The 14400-nt window shown below is 34.7% G+C and overlaps 1 protein-coding gene across 1 annotated transcript in view; it reads left to right on the top strand.

The window, feature by feature from the left end:
- Positions 1-1989: 1989 nt before the first annotated feature.
- Positions 1990-14400, top strand: part of LOC124355845 (farnesoate epoxidase-like) — a 36872-nt gene continuing 24461 nt past the window's right edge. Inside the window, exon 1 of the mRNA XM_046807000.1 lies at positions 1990-2137. The gene's annotated coding sequence lies outside the window, so the exon portion shown is untranslated. The remainder of the gene's footprint in view (positions 2138-14400) is intronic.

Raw genomic sequence — 14400 nt, 5'->3', positions numbered from 1 at the left:
CATGTAACTGGGATGACTTGAAGCACTCAACATAGTCATCGGTACTAGTAAGATTTAGTATCAGCTGCAAGTTTAGAGTGGAGTATTTTGTTTCTCTCTTCTGATTATCAGTTGTAACACTGGTCAAAACGGTTTTTACTTATTTTATAATCCTATGCAATAAGTGCGTTTATTTGTCGATGTATGTTTAATGCAGAAGTTTCACGCACTTTTATTAAGCCTATAAAACCTATTTAAGTGTTTGGTCTCTAGAATAGATTCTTCAATAACGTTTTTATTGGTAAATTAGATACTAAAAATACAACTTAAAAAGGTCAAATGTAAAATTGTTAAAGGCGCATAATATGGATCACCAAAAGACGTGAGAGAATATTTTTATATAATTAAAACACTAATATGATTTTGACGAAAGTTTAAATAATCAGAAAAATACTTACGTTTTTAAACACAATACATTCTTCTCTAGAGAATTTGCAGATAAAGCATTAGAATATGAAAATATAACTAATATATGAATTATTGGATAGGACTGCCTCCATTTATTAAAACTAAAAACTTGGTTTACTGATACAAAAAAATCGGGGATGGCCAGGAGATGTGAGATTAATTCAGCAACTGACATGTAATATAAATATTACATTCATAAAAACAATTTGACGCACCCAGTTAATTCACGTAACAAATTTAAACCACACAAAACCAACTTGTTCGAAGTATTTAGACCTTTCTCATGTCATGAGAACTACAGTAACCTATATGCACCGTTACATCAGAAGATTGTTTACATTACTCGTTGCAAATCCTTGAATTTAAAAATTAAGCCATAATTTATAACTTATATAACAGATAATTGCAATCTTACTTTAACCCATAAATGAAATAGTAAATATAGTTATTTATAATATAACTAGCACTAACCTTTGTCTTCGCACGCAATTTTGTAGGCTTTGAACGCGTATGAGCACTTCTGGTTCGAGTAAATCATTTATTTCCAAAGCCAATTTTGATTTTGCTTTGTTTCCCCGACCGAAAACTGAGAAGCCTACTTCTGTCTAAAGACAACAATATGGGTTTTATAACAGTCTTTAATTTGTAGTAAAAGTTAGGTAGTAACTTTATCTTTTATATGTGCAGGATTACAGTACTGACCAAGCTTTGCATACTTAATATTTGCTAAAATGTATAGTTTATCATATTTTTTCAACTTGTAGTTTTCTTAATTGGATATTTTACTCTGTGGCCAACAACGGTTGCCTAAAAGGCTGAAGTAGGAATTGTTGTTACTATTAAGGTTACTCTATACTTTCAAACTATAAATTTAAACGAACTGTAAAAAGTAGTCAAATCAATTAAACACATGACTGTTCTGTCATAAAACAATGTTTGCACAAAACTGTTGTTTACATTTAACACGCTATTTCAATGGATATTTCACAACCACAGAGACCAAGGTGGGATATTTCGCTACTTTAGAGACCAGGGGAGCGTAGCCTGGAGAGATTTTCAAAATAAGAGTTGACCTATATTCATACCTGGGACCCTAAAAATGTTCATGAAAGATTTCAGTACAATCGGTTCAATAGTTTAAGCGTGAAAAAAAAACAAACAAACAAAGGCAATCTTACATTTATAATATTATTGGTATAATTTATTTCTATATAATATGTTAAGAAATATACTATAGAATGTACAGTGTAATTTTTCGTTTTGTACTTATTTATTACAATAAAATTACACTCTTTCTATCGAGCCTTTTATGGGCTAGAATAAAGGTTAAATAAACTATAAGGTCGTCAGAAACCCAAAGTGTTATTTTGTATAACTGTATACGTTTACAGTACGAACTACATTCAGTAATTTCAGTAAAGAAGGTAGAAGATTGAAGATTAAGATAAAGAGAGTTGTTGTATTTAGTACAATGATGATTGTCTGATTTCTACTTGACATTGAGAGGCTAGGAGGGAAATTATCAGTACTGTTTGTCAGTTAGTGAGGAGAGGAGAGATAGTGGTGGGAGGGGGAAGCATAAGTGTTATGTACAACACTTGGAGGCACTGAGAACTTGTGGAGTTGTAGCATTCATTCAGCTATATCTGAACAGTTCATTCACACATTACTTGTATTCATAAAGGACACAGTGAGTTTTTATCATAGCCTACCTGTACTCTCTGGTTTTTATAATATTATAATAACATTATGTTAAGCATTCAATAAATTAGGCTAGGTTAAACATAAGTTATGAAGTATAACTTGTACTCTTAGTTTATAATAAGCTTAAAATGTTTTTAACACTATTTTCAAGGTATTGATATATATACTACTCAGTTATAAAATTATGACCATAATATGCATGATTAAGCTTTTTTGGATTATAAAGTTATTCATTACAAGATGAATATCGGCATGTTGCATAATATTCGTATGCTGCATCAACTCAGATATCTAGCATACAATTTTAGCGTTTTTGGTTGGAACTCTCTAAATAGCATACATATATTTCAAAATAAACATTTAATACAAAAGCAGACTATCGTGTATTAACATCAAATAGTTTTAAGAAGTATAGATATTTCAAAATTTATATTTAAATTGTTATTATATAATTAGTATTAGTAAATTAAATCCATTATTGAAACCGACTCAAATATTCCAAACAAATGACCACACATATATTGTATAAAGTATGATACAAAACAGTACTTTTAATTTGTTGATGTTTTCAGATGCATGATAACATTAATAAATAATTATATATGTCATAAAACCAAACTTCGTAACCTACAGTATAAATTCGTAGAATGGCTAAACTAAATTTATATATTCCTTCCTTATAATAACATGTTATATTGAATAGAAATAATTAATTCTGTAGTAAATAAACTGCGAGCCTCATTTTTAAATATTACACTGCCTTAATGAGATAATCCTTACTTTAGTATTAGTATGGAAAGATTGTTTAGTAACATTCTGGGAGCTAAGCGATAATAGAGAACAAAAAATAAACGCTCCAAAGTGACTGAAACCGGAACTGCACAGTAAAATGAGGAATCAGATAACGCGAATGCCTCTCGCTGCATCTCTGGCCCAGTCGCCACTGTGACGTCAGTTTAATGGTGGTATGATAGTTAGTTCCAGTTATAAATGTTCAAACTATGAATAATTTATATTAAACACTCCCATATAATATTGTGATTTCCATGGTGATCTATATTTATTTTCTGGTAGCAATTTCAAATAATAATACTATTGATACTCATCCATATAACTACCTCTAAGTTTTTTTTTTTAATCGTATTCCCCATGGCAGCATCTTACGTTTGACTGTCACAGACCAATTCAAGCATGTCTTAGAAACTATTTCCATATCATCACGTACAATTTCCGAAACTTTTCGTAAACATATGGAAGCAGTTTGGGAAAACGTAGCTATAGTTGGATACCTCAATAGGAACTGCGTAATAGAATAGAATATGATTTATTTTTGAAAACATTACAATAACACATTATATACAATGGTATACACAATGTAATAAATCAATAAAGTAACCTAAACAACCAAATGTATACACAATGTACAAACCTAATGAGCAAACTTACCCTAAATAAAAATTTAACATTCTTGTAAATAAAATTAAAACAAAAACACTCGTAAATTAAAAGAAATATTTTCAAAAATAACTAGGGCCTCTAGAGGCAAGTGCCTGTGGAGAGGTTCCTTTTATAACAAAAATCTTTTTTAGCTCAAAGAAAATTTCAACAAAACTTTGATTTTTTTTATAAGCTCCTAAAAAAATTGATTAAAAGTGTGCTGCTGCAGTTACAAAGCAAATGAAAATCCACTTAAAGTATATAAGTAGTAGTATATAAGTAGTATATAAGTATGTATATAAGTAGTATCTGGTACATGTACCTTACACTTTAAAAATGTACGAACTAATTACACAAACAAACTAAAAGATCTATGAAATATTTAACACAAACGAACTGATTATCCATCATTTAAAAATTCGGCCACGGAGTACAACGCCTTGCTTGTGAGGTGGTGTCTAAAGGAAGCTCTAAAAGATTTCAAGCTGCATTCACGCTTCAATTGGATTGGAAGGGCATTGAAAAGTTTCATAGTGGAGTACTAAGCTCCTTCCTCGTGTAGTATATAGAGTAGCAAGTCAATTTTATGCGCGAAATATTCTTTTATCGCAGCTATTTTAAATAATAAAATCTTGTAAGAAGAAAGCTCTATAAACAGGGTACAAATATATAGGCGATTCAAATGTGAACAAAAGTGAATACATAGAGACGTTAGTGTAATCTGGTGACTGATTTATTAAATTATTGTATTAAAAGACTAACGCCTACTAGACTATACAATTTTGATAAAATTTGATTTTGAAGGATTTAATTATATTTTAATTGTTCCAGAAATTTAGAAATGAAATTTAATTAGCGTTTTATACTTTGTATAATACCTGTAAGGTAAGATTTCAACTAGTTTTTATGTTTATTACTGATTACTAGATTCAGATGTCTTGGAAGAATGGTGATTGATGGAAACATAGCCTCCGTTAGATCTATCTTCATAGTCAGTATTCTTTGTTTTCACTGCAGAAACTAATTTATTACGTATATGTGATTCGCTACTGTATCACCCGATAAATTATCTGTTATAAATACAACGCTTTATATACGACACTTCCAATCGAGACAGCAATATTTGACTAAAGTAATTAGTTACATTATTTCATTAAATTTTTGTTTTGATTCTAAAGTAACTCATTAGTCTAAAATATATAGTTCCTAAAACACAAATAAGAGAAAAGTTAGAATTTGTTAGCTTTATAATATTCTTATTTACTTCAAATTAAACAAAAACCATATTAACTACAACCAAGCTTTCCACAAATAAATTATGTTTTCAAAAATAATTTTGACTTTCTACTCAAACAATGTGTTCTAAATTTCACGCCAGTTTATCGCACATTTCTAAACACACAAATTAACCTTCAGTACATATAATTTTTTTAAACTATTTTTTTTTTTTAACTTTTAGTACTAATTCCTCACGTACACTCAGACAGTATCAACAAAATGTTATAAGATAGCAAAAGTAGTTTCAGCGTCCTATTAACATTTTTTTTTTTTAAAATCATTATCCATTTATTTTCGCTGATAATAATATGGTTTAATCTTCAATTAAATCAACAATAATTCATAAATATTATTTATATGAAGGCTTCTATCAAGTACATAACGGGACTCTGCGACAACAACTTGCGACACTCTTGTGTCAAACTTTAATTATCGGTGAACCTTCTTTTAAGGCTCTATTCATTTAAGAGGTTGCGGGCTTCTGTGCCAATAATTGTATTTTATGTATTGAAACAGTGTTAACTACTTTTCCTTACATTTATTCCCATAAATAAGTTACATGTCTACATTTTATTTGTGGAGTCTAGCATTACATTACCTCACAAATTAACACTGGTTATGAACTAACGAGTTGAGCAATATATAATAAATAATTCTCACAATCGAACTAATAGCAATTATTAGAAGATAAAATACACTTGTAGCACAATTGATAGACAGATAAACGTATATGCAACTGTCATCTTGACAGATTGAGTTAGTTCTCTGCTATCGAGTTTTCAAGGTTGATTTACATAAAAGTTCATGTTATTTGTTTCAATGATTTGTGTTTTATTTCTGTATTAAATTATGCTTATAAAATATACAGAAACCTTACAAGATACATACAAAACCGAAATTATCTCTCATATTCAAGAGTTATAAAATATTCAAGTCTCAGTCTTTGTGTTTCTTGTTATTAAAGGTAAAGGTTAAAGGTTTTTATGAATGCCAGATAAAAATTAATATATAAGGATATATTAATTTTTATCTGTACTAGATCGGTCCAAAACGTATTCACCAATTTCATCATACACTGATGTTGTAACAACTGCTATCAGATAATTGCAATAGGTACTAGCAGTTATCCGCGTCTTCGCACGCAATTTAATTTAGAAAAAACAGGAACACCATTAGCATTATTCAATTTAAATGGCATCCCAAGAAATTCTGAGTTAAGTGATAGTGACTAAAAGATATTCTGACCTCCTGATCAAGTTTAGATTAAAATATAAAGACAATTTTTATTTGGACTCTGAAGCAAAGAATTTGTTGCAATGAAACTATTTAAAAAAATGCGTATAGTAACTAGAATTTCTATTAAATAGTCTATGACTTTATTTGAATATCACCAACAATATTAGTAACAATTTGACTTTTTTAGCCCAGTGTGGAGAACCCCTAAAGTCGAAGTTCTTAGATTTTCAGCTGACGCACTTATGAATAAACAATGGGGTTTATGTAATTTTGAAACGGAAATAGGCGTATTTTGGTTCCATGTTATTATAGTTGTTGTAAATAAATAGTCAAGGATTAATAATCAAGTTAATGTTTATTAATTAGCAAATATACACATTAAGTACACCGACAATGTAACACGTGGAAGACGTACGGAAAAGAATAATAATAATATTTTATCTATAACAGCTGTTGTAAAAGTTGGCGCATGCGCACGTTGATTTCTTTGCTGTCGTAGTGTGTGTCTGTGTGAAACCACCAATACACGCGGGTATTGTCAATTATTTATAACACACCCCTCCTCAATATCTGCGTGGATCGGTTACTTCAGACCCAAGGTCCCACAATTGTTGCCAGTGTTTGATTGATGGTAGTGATTTCGTGAAAATATCGGCTACCATTTCGTCCGTCGGTATATGTTCCACCTTGATCTGGCCTTCTTGCACTTTCTCTCGGATGAAGTGATGACGAATGTCTATATGTTTTGTCCGGGGGTGAAACATAGCATTTTCTGACATCATTTTGGCACTCTGATTGTCGCAAAGAATTGTGCCGTCGATTGACTCCGTTGCTCCCAATTCAACCAGTAGACGATTCAGGAATATGATTCCTTTGCAGCCTCGCCCAGAGCCATGTATTTCGGCTTCGGCAGTTGATTGTGCCACTGTTTTTTTGTTTTCTGGCTTGCCAGCTTATGGCTGCGCCCGCCCAACAAGAAGGTGTATCCTGTGTATGACCTTCTGTCCAGTGTACATGCACCCCAATTCGCATCAGCGTAGCCTGAGTCAATTTTCGGATATTTCCATCAAAATGCAGGGAATGATTGGCTGTCCCTTTGAGGTATCTCAAAACCTTTTTAGCCGAACCCCAGTGATGATCGGATGATTTGTCGTTGAATTGTGCGAGCACACTCACGGTGTATGCTATATCCGGCCTCGTACATACCGCCAAGTACATCAATGAGCCTACCAGCTCTTTGTACGGATGATTATTTGAAGATTTTTCCTTGGTCTTCTGCTGTTCCCTCGATTTTTGTACTTGGACTCGCTGGTATTTATCCACCGGGTTACAGGAATCCATTCCAAATTTCTTCAAAATTTCAAGAACGTATCCTCTTTGTCCCATTTTGATCCCGTTTTGTTGATCAATTTCGATGCCTAAGAAATATTTGGCTTCTCCAAGGTCTTTGATGCCTATTTCTTTATTTATTTTATGTTTTACGTGATCCAGCAGCGCCTCATTGTCCGCAAATACCAACATATCATCTATCCAGACAGCAATTACGATGATATTATTTTCGCGCTTCGCAGTGAATAAACACGGGTCTGATACCGTCGGTTGCAATCCAATTTTTCTTAAAATTTTTGGTTAAATGGTCGTACCACATTTTTCCTGATTGCTTTAAACCCGTAGATAGCCTTCTTCAAACTGCATACTTGGTTCTTTTTCTTTAATGCTTTCTGCAATCTCCATAGCTGCTTTGTATGTCTTCGAATCACGTCTTTCAGTTTGTACGATGTCATTCACGGCCTCAGTTAGCCCCTCAGGCAGTTCCATGTACAGCTCTTCCTTGAGCTCACTGTTCAAATATGCCGTCTTGACATCCCAATGCTGAACTTTGGTATTAAACCCTGCTGCTAATGCCATCGCAGTTCTAATCGACTCGAATCTTGCCACCGGAGCAAATGTATCGTCGTAATCAAATCCTGGTCGTTGAGTAAACCCTCGTGCTACGATGCGCGCCTTTCTGCGCTCGATTGTACCGTCTGGATTTAATTTATTCTTGAGTACAGTTCGTGTACCGATGACGTTTCTTGTTTTCCGGCCTTGGCACTACTTTCCAAGTCCCATATTCGAGATGTGACTTCACCTCGTCCATGATAGCACGCTTCCACAGCTCAGCGTCATCTCCAGTTAATGCTTTATCTGTTTGCACGTCGACATTGAACACTAACTCCTCGAAGATGTGTCTATCTTCGTTGTTATATTCATCAGAATCGCAGGAGTCTTTTTGCTCGCGGTGTCCTCTTTCCAACTTGCACAAAGGATGATTCTAACGGCCTTTTCAAAACACGACCTTGCTCGTCGTCAATGAATACGTCGTTGTCACCAGTATTCATATCTTTTCCGCGGCCTGATCCAGTGCTAGAGACACTTTCGGGTCTACGATACTTTCGTGGACGGCCTCGGCTGCCGGTCCGTATCTTAGGCGGTCTGCCGACTCTTTTTCCTTTGACGATGAAGATCTCCCCGTTTTCCTGCTCGTTGACGATTTCTTTTTCTTCTTCTTCTTCGAATTCAAGTGGGTCCAATTCGACCTTCGCGTAGATTATCTCTGGCTGGTCCTGAATTTTCGATTGTTGAAAATTTCTCAAAATTTTTTTTTATCGACTCTTCCAGTGATCAACGTTGGCTCTCGATGATGACCCCATATTCTCGTCAAAACGTACATCTCGGGTCACGACCGTTTTTCCAGTATCCAGCCGCACTCTGTACGCTTTGGATTCCAGGTCGTATCCTATGAATCTACCTGCAGCAGCAGCTCTCGGGTCCATTTTTCCAAGTCCGACTGTTTTATCTAACACGTACGCTCTCGAACCAAATATACGCATGTGTTTTGAGGGTCCGGCAACTTGCCGTGCCAAATCCTCGTACGGGGTTTTTTTTCCACCAATACATGTACTTGGACAGCGATTCCTGATATAATTCGCCGTCGCAATGGCTTCAGCCCAAAATGATTCTGGCATCCCGGTCTCGATCAGCATGCATCTGGCTGTATCCAGCAGCGTTCGGTTCTTCCTCTCCGCTACAACCGTTCTGCTCAGGTGTGTACGGCGCTGACAGTCTTCTCTGGATTCCCCTCCTGCTTCAGGTACTCGTCGAAATCTCCATTTCGGTATTCCCGACCGTTGTCCGACTGTGTAAAAATTTAATTTTTCGGCCAGTAAATGTCTCAACAAAATTTTTATATTCTTTGAACTTACCGAGTACTTCGGATTTCTTCTTCAAGAAATACACCTCGCACCACGTACTGTAGTCATCGGCAAACGTCACCATGTACTTCGATCCGCCGTTGGAATTTGCCCTCATTGGACCGCAAACGTCGGTATGTACAATCTCTAGTGGCACTCTACTCCTGTCAACCCTTTTTCTGTGAACGGTCTGGCAGCCTGCTTACCGCGACAGCAAACGTCGCATACTGTTGCTTTGCCCTTGAACGACAAATTTATCCCGGTTGCCAGCTGCTCATCAAATAATTTATTGACTGCATCCATGTGTATATGCCCAAGTCTCCTGTGCCAAATTTTCGGTGAAATTTTTGCCCCTTTTCTAAAAGGTTTTTGACTTGACGTGTCCTCAGAATTTGCTTGCGCTCGCGTAACCACCTGCGCATGTTCAGTATTTTCTTCTCTTACAAAGTACAGGTCTCCCAGTCTATCGGCGATAATCACGGTTTTGCCATCTGTATTACGTACCTCAGCTAATTTGTCATTGAAGATTACTGTATTACCTTTGTCAGTAATCTTCGATACCGACATCAGATTAGTTCTTAATTCCGGTACATACAGCGTGCCATGCAAGTTCGCGGTTGAAATAACTCCACCACTTACATTTATCTTGGCTACGCCCTTTATATTTGCATTTGTCGATGCTTCTGTTGCTAACTTGAGCACCGAATCGCACGTCACCGTATCTTCAAGAATATCCTCGTCGCCGCACATGTGAGTTGTGCATCCACTATCCAAACACCACTTGGATTGGCTACGACCTTGAACATTGTTGACCTCTTCTCGGTTCAGTTCCGAGATGTAAAAATCCTGTGCTACCCTAGCACTTCCTTGTGTTGATCTTCCATCCTCCTTTTCGGGACAATTTTTGGCAAAATGGCCAACCTTGCCGCATTTGAAGCATTTTCCCTTGAAATTACCTTTTTCGCCGCCGCTGCTACGTCTACCAAAATTACGTGTTCTGGATCTGGCCATGAATGCTTTGTCTTCGGCGTCTTGTGAATCGCCTACCCTGGCCAAACATTCATTTAAGATTTTTATCTTGAGCTCTTCCGGCTTTGGCAATTGATCACGACTCTCGATTACGCATCTAAAATTCTCAAAACTTGGTGGCAAACCGTGCAGTATCATAGTAGTTAACAGATCTTCATGAATCTCGATATCCATTTCCGCCAATTTGTCAACTACGTCGAAGAAGTTGTCCAGGTACTGGTGTATACTTTCCCCCTCCTTCACCTTGTGCACGAACAGCGACTTCAATAACGTGGCTTTCCTTGCCGGCCCTTTTGATGCGTAGATCGTTTCAAGTTTCAGCCACAGCTCACGAGTTGTCTTACAATTTTTAATATTTTTCAACTCTGATGGCGCCATCGCCAAAATTATGCTTGCCTGAGCTGATTGATCTCCATCTTCCCACTTGACTACAGCGCTTCCATTTTCAACACTTGCTGCCGGTTTCTGGAGACTTCCATCGGCATACGGCCATAATTTCTTCTGAATCAGCAATGCCCGAATCTGAATTTTCCATGTGTCGTAATTGTCCTTCGACAGTGCTTGTATATTGCTACTTGTACCAGCCATCCTTTTTAGGTTATACAACCCACTTTTTAACACAACGTGATACACACACTTAATTTCACTTTTACTGACTTTTATTAACTTTTAATGCCCAACGCTATCACACAAACGTTACTGGGCCCATAACCTGTTGTAAATAAATAGTCAGAGGATTAATAATCAAGTTAATGTTTATTAATTAGCAAATATACACATTAAGTACACCGACAATGTAACACGTGGAAGACGTACGGAAAAGAATAATAATAATATTTATCTATAACAGCTGTTGTAAAAGTTGGCGCATGCGCACGTTGATTTCTTTGCTGTCGTAGTGTGTGTCTGTGTGAACCACCAATACACGCGGGTATTGTCAATTATTTATAACAATAGTGTTCATAATAAAGAGTTTAAGATGTTAAACGAAATGCCGTATGTTTTTTTTATTTTAATGTGCGTATATGAGTACTTCTGGTTAAAATGAGTTATATTTTTGATCATGGTTGAGTTTCCCTCGTTGCCCCGAACCAGAATGTATATATATATATATATATATATATATATATGTGTGTGTGTGTGTGTGTGTGTGTGTGTGTGTGTGTGTGTGTGTGTGTGTGTGTGTGTGTGTGTGTGTGTGTGTGTTATTAAACTTCTTCATAGTGGTAATTACTGGAGTTGACAACATTGTTGCTGCGTTACGCAAGGAGGAATTTCAAGCACGACCGGACAACGTTGTTACACGGGAGAAGATGTTTGGCAAGTTATTAGGTAATGTGTGTGTGTGTGTGTGTGTGTGTGTGTGTGTGTGTGTGTGTGTGTGTGTGTGTGTGTGTGGTGTGTGTGTGTGTGTGTGTGTGTGTGTGTGTGTGTGTCAGAAGTCAGAAGTCAGAAGTCAGAAACACTTTATTCAGTAATGGTTTGCATTTTTACATTATTTAAATTCCCAAGCGTCGCGTAGGACGCGTGCGGGATATCATATTGCACATCGTAAATATCGCTTTATATTAATATTGGCAGTCCAAACAGTGTCACTTAACCATTTCTAAATAATTTTCACAGATACACAACATTCTGTAGGCAGTTAAAAGTCTCATCAGAATTCATTAATAATCATTATGTTAAATAAATAAACATCCATTGGTTTGAGGCTATACCAATTTCAAAAAATACAGACAAAAATATTTACGACAAAAAATAATATAATAAATAATAAATATATACATTTAATGCATTTAACAAATTATGTAAACAAACCATACTTCAACAAACCCCAAAGTATACTCCCCTCCCAACCACGCACTGATACTACTGTACTCCAAATTTTACTTACTTTTTAAACATAATAAATATCAATAACTAAAGCTATGTACATGTAAATAAATATAGTAAAAAACAACACATATTACATTGATTGAAACGGTTGTGGAGGCTGAGTTCACATAAAAGTTAAATAAATATAATTAATATCAACATAGCAACTAAAAAAATATATGGTTGGGAATAAAATAATAGTATAGCAATAAATAACAATAAAAAACAATAAATAACAAATACAACAACAACAATAATAATATTAAATAACAATAAATAACAAATACAACAATAATAATAATATTAAATAACAATAAATACTATAAATAACAAATACAACAACAATAACAATAATATTAAACAACAAATTAAATGTTCTTTATATAAAAAACAATATTAAAAATAAATAATGTACAGATTTTGAATAACTATCTTTAAGGCAGTTCCAGGATAAATTCTCTGACTTTCATTTTAAATTTGGGTTTATTTGCAAAAATAATTTCGTTACCAAAATTTTCAACGAAATTGTTGAATACTTTAGGTCCCTTGTAACAAAATTGGTTTCTACTTCTTTCTTTAGTTAAATTTGGTACTAGAATTTTAATAAATTGAGAGGCCCTAGTCCCTCTATTGACAACTTTCAGAGTAAATTGATTGAAATATTTATGTGTGTATGATAAACAGCTTTGGTTATAAATTTGGTTAAAAGTTAAAATATTTTTCTCTTGAAATATGTAACTTAATCTGTCTCTTATATTTATGGAAAAGATTATTCGAAGTGATTTTCGCTGGCAGCTAATTATACTTTTTAGAATTGTTGTGTATGTACCACCGTAAATAATAATTCCGTATCTTAAAGTGCTTTCGAACCACGAGTGATATAATCTAACTAAATGTTCACTTTCTAAATAACCCCTCATATGATATAAAGAATAATTTATCGATCTCAACTTACCACTCAACTGAGCAATATGCTGATTCCACCTCAGATCTCTGTCGACAACCATCCCCAAGTAGGTGACAGAGTCCACGATACTGATATATGAACAGTTACATGAATACAAACAACTATGAGGGTGGCAGTAAAGCTTATAATCGTTCTGCAGTTCCAATATGCTCTTATTTTGTTCAAAGAATAAAATGCATTTAGATTTTGTGGTATTTATCAAAAGCTTATTATAAACTAACCAGCTAGATATCTTGGTTAGATCATCTTGAATATTAATTTTTAATGAGTTTTTATTATATGCAGAGCAGACCAGGGCCGTATCATCGGCGTATGCAAATATTTTAGAATTTAGTTGCAATTTTAATAAATCATTAATAAATATTAAGAATACTACTGGGCCCAATATTCCTCCTTGTGCCGTTCCATACATCAATTCCAAAACATCGCTTTTAATATTATTTATTTTAACTAACTGCTTCCTACCTTTAGAAAAAGAAGTTAACCAGTTCAAAGCGCTTCCCCCTATCCCATACTTCTTAAATTTACACAAAAGTATATCAATGTCTAACACGTCAAACGCCTTTTTAAAATCCAAATAAACTGCCAAAGTATATTTATACTTATCAGAATTTTCAACAATTTCACTGACGTGCCTAACCAATGCTGCATCAGTACCTTTACCTGGTAAGAAACCAAATTGGTGTTCCGAAAAAAAATCATTGTCGCAAAAATATTTTAACAGTTGGTCTTTGATTAGTGATTCTAATATTTTAGCTAACGTACTGATAACAGAGATAGGACGATAAGAGCCGACCTGCGTTGCGTCACCTGACTTAAATACAGGGACTACAACTGCAGTTTTAAACTCATCTGGAACAATACCCTCCCTTAGTGATTTTGAAAATATGTTATAAAGTACGGGTGCAAATATGTTAATATTTTCTTTCATTAAAACAATATTTATACCGTCAAGGCCACAACTAAACTTATTTTCCATGCTATTTATCTTGTTAACCACATCAGAGAGTTGAATATGAAACTCGTTAAGCAATACATTATATTGCGTCTGATCCTCCAGAAATAGGTCCTGGCCAAATTCATCCTGTCTCAATTTAGAAACTATACTTGTGAAATACTCATTAAAAATATTCCCCACCATGCGCTCATTACCCCCCACCTTCATCACGGCATCGCCAACAACAATTTCATCAA

The sequence above is a fragment of the Homalodisca vitripennis genome, chromosome 2 (genome assembly GCF_021130785.1).
Source record: "Homalodisca vitripennis isolate AUS2020 chromosome 2, UT_GWSS_2.1, whole genome shotgun sequence".
Taxonomy (NCBI): Eukaryota; Metazoa; Arthropoda; class Insecta; order Hemiptera; family Cicadellidae; genus Homalodisca; species Homalodisca vitripennis.
This window is presented reverse-complemented; position numbering and strand designations above follow the sequence as displayed.